Here is a 7,251-nt window from a genome sequence, read left to right as displayed (position 1 = left end):
AAAGGTGTGCAGCCTTGTTAGTTAATGACTTTTACGTAGACTTGCAAGTGGTTGAATCCTGCAAGCAGGAATGGAGTGTGGGCTCATGCGGAGTGGGGAGTGGATCTGGAGGGGGGAGGGGGGCGGACAATGTGGACAATTTTCAGCCCAGATAGTGAGGTCTCCCCTGGGCTTGGGGAGCCAAGTGAGGGATACGTAGGAAGAACAGGTTTGGAGGAAATGCTGGATTCAGGTAAATACATGCTGAACTTGAGATGCCTGTGGGACATCCAGAGGGGACATCAGGGCGGGGAGACATCCGGGGGACACCTGGGGCTCAGGAGAGGGGGGCTGCACTCGAGAGAGATTTGGGATTTGTTGGCAACGAGGTGTCACTAAGCCGCAGGACGGGGTGGGGCTGCCCGGGGCGTGGGTAGTGTGAGAAGAAACCAGTGCCTTGAAGAGTCTCAACATCTAGGTGGGAGACCTGTCGATGGAGAAGAAGCCAGAGAAGTAGGTGGGAAACCAGGAGACTGGGGCACCTGAAATGGAGAGAAGTTTCCAGAATGAGGGCGTGGTCAGCAGGACCCAAAGCCATGGAGAGGTGGAGGACGATGAGAACTTAGCGGCTACCCATGGTTTTAGGTCTTGATGTGAGCAGTTGGGGGGAGGGCGTGGGGGCAGAAGTCAGGCTGAAGTAGAGTGCGGGAGGGAGGAAGTTGGGGAAACTGAGTCAGAACATAGCAACCACGCTTTGGAGAATCTCGAGAGAAAGGGAGTTTCTAGAGGAAGCTGTGGGGCCTGAGAGGACTTTTCCTGCAAGGTTGGGAGAAGTGTGGAGCCCAAGGGCACAGAACACAAGGGGACCGAAGCTTGTGAGAACGGTGCCAATAGCAGCGGGCAGTTAGGCAGCACCCACGATGCCGGCACTGTGCTGAGTTCCCCAGGGCACAGCCTCATCCGGTCCCCCTGCCACCCCAGTCCCTGGAGTTACCCCCCTTCTGCCAGTGAGGAAACTGAGGCTCAGAGAGGCGAAGCAACTTGCCCAAAGTCTCACAGCGAGGAAGGGCAGAGATGGAAGAGGATGACGTCCAGGGTGCAGAACAGGACCAGGACACAGCACCTCTGTTTCAGCAGACGTGAACGAGGACAACAGGGGTAGAGGCAGGGAAGGGTGTGGGTCTGGGGTCAAGGAGAGGACTGGTGTCTCAAAGAGGGGCTTCCAGAGCTTGGGATGTGGAGGAGACGAGGAACATTACAAACGCCCCTTCATCCCGCCCCAAACGCCATGATCCTCGCCTGGATACAAGGCGATCCAAGGGGAAGCTTGGGAGTGATTTGAATTATTTGTCTCAGGTGCTTCTGTTCCCGCACCTGGAAAATGGGAATAATAACAGGAACTAATAGTACCTGATTCACAGGATTGTTGTATTAAGTATATACATATTTATTTTTTCGAATAATACCTGGCACACAGTAAGAGCTTAACAGATGTGAATAGTTATACTTTCCAGGTATTTCCAGCTTACTTGCTCGCTTACACACACGCACACACGCACACGCCCCACCATTGCCAACCTGGAACAAACAGCCTCAGAAGGACAGAGACGTGCACACTCCGCGTGAACTGCTTTGCCCCCTGAGTCCCAGTTGTTAAATGGCCAAACCCAGGGGACAAGAACTAGACAAGGGGGAGTATTCCTTCCTCTCCCTCCAGACCCTGGGATTCTTTCATTCACTTTTCCATTGGGTGCCTGCCCTGTGTCTGGCGCTGTGCTAGGGACACTGCAGTGACCAGAACGTCTGTGAGCCCTGTTTCTCCCCAGGCTTACACTGTAGTGGGGGGCACATGCCAAACAGGGTGCCAGACGTGGTGGTCGTGTTGGGACTTGTGAGGGCAAGGACTCTATAGCAAGACCCAGCAGGACACCAAGATGCCCCTGAACTGGGCGACGCAGGCAAGTGTAAAAGGGGTCATTAACAAGACCGTGCAGCGTGCAGGGAAACAGACAAGGGATGGTGGGGCTCCCTGGGGCTAGCAGAGGTGGGGCCGTTACCACCCCTAGCCTGCCGGGCACGTGAAGGGGGTGATCTCCGGAACCTGGAGAGGGTGGCTGTATGTGAGCCCTCATGAGAGCTTCCTAATCAGATTTTTATTAAGAGCGATTAGATATGGGTTTAGATGTGAATAACAGGGATCCAAAATAATAGTGGTTTAAATGAGTTTATTTCTCTGCAGTGTAACAGTTCACATCTGATATGACACCTCAATTTCAGGAGGGCGACACAAAACCTAAGCTGCTTCTACCTCGTTGCTCTGACATAGCTAGACTATCACCCTCATCTGGTTAGTCCAAGATGGCGCACCTGCGTGCCATCATCCTCCAGCCAGAAGGATGGAGAGGGAAGGAGTGGTCCCGGACCCACCGTCCTTTGTAAGGCTTTGACCCAGGAGTTCCATATATCGCTTCCTTCTACATCTCAAGTGTCCAGACCTGAGTCATCTGGTCACACTGAGCTGCAAGAGGAGCTGGGGAAAAAGTAGTTTTATTTCTGAGTCATCATGCTAAAAGTCATAGAGAATTTTTAAGGAAAAGTGGGCGATTGGATGTTGAGGAGCAATGAGCAGTCTCTTCTGCAAAAAGGGTTGAGGGAACTCACACAGCTGATGCTTGAAAAACCAATCAGATTGTGGGTACTGGATGAGATCACCACGGAAATCAATGCCGAAGGGCCCCACGTCCTCTGCATCATCTGTTCTGAGATCCAGGTCCTCATCTGGATCCAGTCCTGATCCTCTAACCTTCCCCCAATTCTGAAGCGCACATTTCCTCTGCTTTATCTCTCTAACAATTTCGCAAGTTCTTAATCTATTTCCTCCAAATAAATCAACCTAAAACCTCCCCCTAACTGCCCCCCCCTGCCCCCCCCCCCCCCCCCAGTTTCCTTACTCGCCTTTTTGTGACACTCCAAGCATCCTGTTCTGGGTATCTGTTGCTACATAACAACCACCCAAAACTTAGCTGCTTAAAATGACAAGTTATTATCTCTTATGGTTTTGTGATTGGCTTCAGTTCACTTAGGCTCTGCAGGTTGATTTGGGGTCTCTCACGATTGCAATCAGCTGTCAGATGAGGCTACAGTTATCTGAAGGCAACTCACTAAACTCCTAAGATAACTCACTCACGTGGTTGATAGTAGATGCTGACTGTCGGCTGAAAGCTTAGCTGGGGCTGTTGACAGGAGCCTGTGTCTTTCTGGACAATTTCTATTTCTCTCTTTTTTGTATCTTGTCTGTATACTGCTGTCTCTCCTCCCCACCACCACCTCCTCCCCACCATCTCTCTCTTTCCAGAGGTCTCTGTCTCTTTTTGACCCTGTCTCCTCCATTTCCTTAACTTCACCTCTCTCTGTTTCTCTGCTTTGCTTTCTTGATCTATATCTTCACTGCCTCTCTCTTTATCTCTCTGTTGCCAAACGTCAGTTTCCCCTACCACCCCACTGTGTATCAGTTATCTATTGCTGAGTAACAAACCACCCTGAAACTGGGCAGCTTAAAACAATGATTTTAACAATCCTGTGTGTTGACAGTGGTGTTGGCTGATGTCATTGCGTGGCTGCATTCATCTTGGAGCTTGACTGGGGCTCCAGTGTGCAAGGTGCCCTCATTCGTGGCTGGCAGTTGGTGCTGTCTGTAGGCTGGGCCACTTCACTTCTCCCTGGAGTCTCTGCTTCCTCCTCTAGTTGGCTAGACCAACTTCTTTGCGGCATGGTGGCTGGGTTCCAAGAGAACTACTGTGGAAGCTGTAAGGCCAGTCTGCCATATTCTATGGGTCAAAGCAAGTCACAAGATTCAAGGGGCAGCATAATAGACACCACCCCTTGGTGGGTGGAGAGGGTGCCTAGATGGAGGGGAGGAATTGTTGGTGGCCATTCATGGTAGGCTGAATAATAGCCCCCAAAAGATACCCACATCCTAATTCCCAGAAACTCTGAATGTGTTCCCTTATCTGACAAAATAGGATTTTGCAGATGTGATTACATTAAGGATCTTGAGATGAGAGATGATCCCGGGTCACATGGATCCTTAGAAGAGGGAAGCAAAGAGATTATACTACACACAGAGGAGGAGGCCACGTGAAGATGGGGCAGAGATTTGAAGACGCTGGCCTTGAAGATTGGAGCAATGTGGCCACAAGCTAAGGGATGCCACAGCCCCCAGAAGCTGGAAGAGGCAAGGAAATGATTCTTCCTCCCCTCGAGCCTCTGGAGGGATTGCAGCCCCGCTGACACCTTGATTTTGGCCATGGGGACTGATTTTGGACTTTCAGCTTCCAGAACTGTGAGAGAATAAATTTGTGTTGTTTTCAGCCACTGAGTTTGCGCTAATTTGTTACAGCAGCAATAGGAAACTAATACATCATCTTGAGAGTTGATTCACCACCACCTCTTGTTTCTGAGTTTCTTTTTTTTTAATAAATTTATTTATTTATTTATTTATTTATTGGCTGAGTTGGGTCCTTGTTGCTACAAGCGGGCTTTCTCTAATTGCAGAGACTGGGGGCTACTCTTCGTTGCAGTGTGGGGGCTCCTCATTGCAGTGGCTTCTCTTGTTGTGGAGCATGGGCTCTAGGTGCGCAGGCTTCAGTAGTTGTGGCACATGGGCTCAACAGCTGTGGCTCACGGGCTCTAGAGCTCAGGTTCAGTAGTTGTGGCGCAGGGGCTTTATTGCTCCACGGCATGTGGGATCTTCCCGGACCAGGGCTTGAACCCGTGTCTTCTGCATTGGCAGGCGGATTCTTAATCACTGCGCCACCAGGGAAGCCCTTGTCTCTGAGTTTCTATGGATCTCTACATCTTGAACTCATTTTTAAAAAATTGTAGTAAAATATACATAACATAAAATGTACCATTTTAACTATTTTCAAAGGCAAAACTCAGTGGCATGCAGTACCCTCAGGATGTTATGGAACCATCAACACTCTCTAGTTCAAGACCTTTCACATCACCCCCAAAGGACACCCTGTACCCATTAGGAGTTACTTCCCATTTACCCCCAACCCCCACCGCAGGCAGCCACTAATGTACTTCCTGTCTCTGTGGGTTTCCCTATTCTGGACATTTCACCTCAATGGCATCCATACCATCTGCAGTCTTTTGTGACTGGCTTCTTTCACTCAGCATGAGTAGTGTTTTCAGGGTCCATCCATGTGGCAGCATGGATCAGAACTTCTTTCCTTTTTATGGAGGAATCATATTCCACTGGAGGAAAACACCACATTTTACTTTTCCGTTCATCTGTTGAAGGATGCTACATCTTGAACCCTTATGTTCTTTTTGTGTCTTTGCCATGTCTCACATGCTCGTAGCAATTTAGGTTTTGGAAGTATATTAGTAAGGGTTCCCCAGAGAAACAGAACCAACAGGATGTATAGATAAATAGATAGGTAGGTAGATGATAGATGATAGATAGATGATAGACAGATGATAGATAGATTAGATGATAGAGGATAGATAGATGATAGATGATAGATAGATAGATGATAGATGATAGATAGATGATAGATGATAGATAGATGATAGATGACATGATTGATAGATGATAGATGATTGATATATGATAGATAGATACATATAGTAAAGGATTTATTTTAGAGAAATGGCTTATGTGATTGTGGGGGCTCGCAAGTCCAAAATCGGGAACCCAGGGAAGCACTGAGATTGCAGCTCAAATCTGAAGACAACCCAGAAGCAGAATTCCCTGTTTCTCACGGACCCTCAGTCTTTTCCTTTTAAGGCCTTCAACTGATTAGGTGCGGCCCACCCGTGTTATAGAGGCTAACCTGCTTTACTCAAAGTCAACTGATTTCAATGTGAATCTCATCTGAAAAATACCTTCACAGCAGCATCTAGGCTGGTGTTTGACCAAACATCTGGGTACCAGAGCCTAGCCAAGTGGACAGAAATAATTAACCATCACGGAGGGGGGTGTCTCTTCTCCCCTTGCCCCACTTTCTGCCCATCTGCCATGTTGCTGGCTGTCCCCTGTCTCAGGCTGGGCTCCAGAGAAATCAGCCCGAGGCAAGCGACTTGTTTGTAAGGCGATTTCTGGAAACACTGGTGGGGAGAGAGGGAAGGAAACCATTAAGCGGTGTGTTGAGAAACAGGTCACCCCCTGTGGGCAATGACATCCGCTGGGGACTCTGCAGAACCCTCTTTGGGGGCTCAACCCAGGGTGAAGAAATTGGGGTGTTTATTCATTAACTCCAGCGGCTGACGGGGAGGGCTGCTTCATTGGGGGGCGGGGGCACAGGTTGCAGCGTGGGGACTGCTGTTGGGTCAAAGGGATGTGAATGGGGCATCCCTGTTCCCATGGGAAAATGTGTGGGCACCAAGGAACGAGGGGAGGCACAACAGTGCCCAGGTCACACCCACCTCTGGCCCCACAGCCCCAGCTCCCTTTTCCGCACACAGCTTCTGGTCCCTCCAGGGACTAGGGAAGGGCTTGCTCTTGGCACCTCTTCTGCATCGTGCTGTCTCCCTGAGGACTGATGTCAGACTCTAGGGAGGAATTCCAGGCACTCAGGGCTGGTGGGGTGGGGGGAGAAGAGATGGGCCTTCCAGGCCTCCGACACGGCTCCCAGGGCGCTCTCCCTTCGCTCCTCCTCCCCCTGCCCTCTCCCTGCAATTTTCTCCCCCTGAGGTGGAGGGAAGGAAACGTCAAGGATGATGGATTGAAAAGGGGCAGCTGGGGTCAGGAGAGGAGGGACCGCAGGGCAGCCGGGGAGAGGAACAGACAAGAGGCAGGAGCAAGGGAGAGGGGGAGGGAAGGGGCCCAGAACAAAACATCGGGTGGCGGGGGCAACAGACACAGCCAGGAGGAGTCAGAGAATGATGCTGAGGAGGGGGGATCCCAGGGCCCTAAAAACGCAGCGCTGAGGAAGATGCAAGAGGCAGAGAAATCCGGGCAGAGATGGTGTCAGGTTGAGAGTAATCCTCTAGCCTCTTAACCAGCACACAAAGCTGGAGAGGGGCAGCCACCTGGAGACGTGCGGGAGAAAACCAGAGATTAAGAGGCGTAGAGATGGGACCAGAGCAGGGCGAGGCGGGGAGAGGGAGACAGAGGGAGAGAGGGAGATAGAGGCATAGAGTTATAGAGAGACCCAGGGGCAGAGAGAGACGGTAAGGGAGAGACAGAGACAAAGAGTCACCAGGGACCCAGGGGTGGGGCACAGAGGCGGAGAGATGGAGAGGAAAAAGAGAGAGAGAGGA

This window comes from Hippopotamus amphibius, chromosome 16 (assembly GCF_030028045.1).
Source record: "Hippopotamus amphibius kiboko isolate mHipAmp2 chromosome 16, mHipAmp2.hap2, whole genome shotgun sequence".
Classification (NCBI taxonomy): Eukaryota; Metazoa; Chordata; class Mammalia; order Artiodactyla; family Hippopotamidae; genus Hippopotamus; species Hippopotamus amphibius.
The sequence above is the reverse complement of the archived record's forward strand: the minus strand, read 5'-3'. Positions refer to the sequence as shown.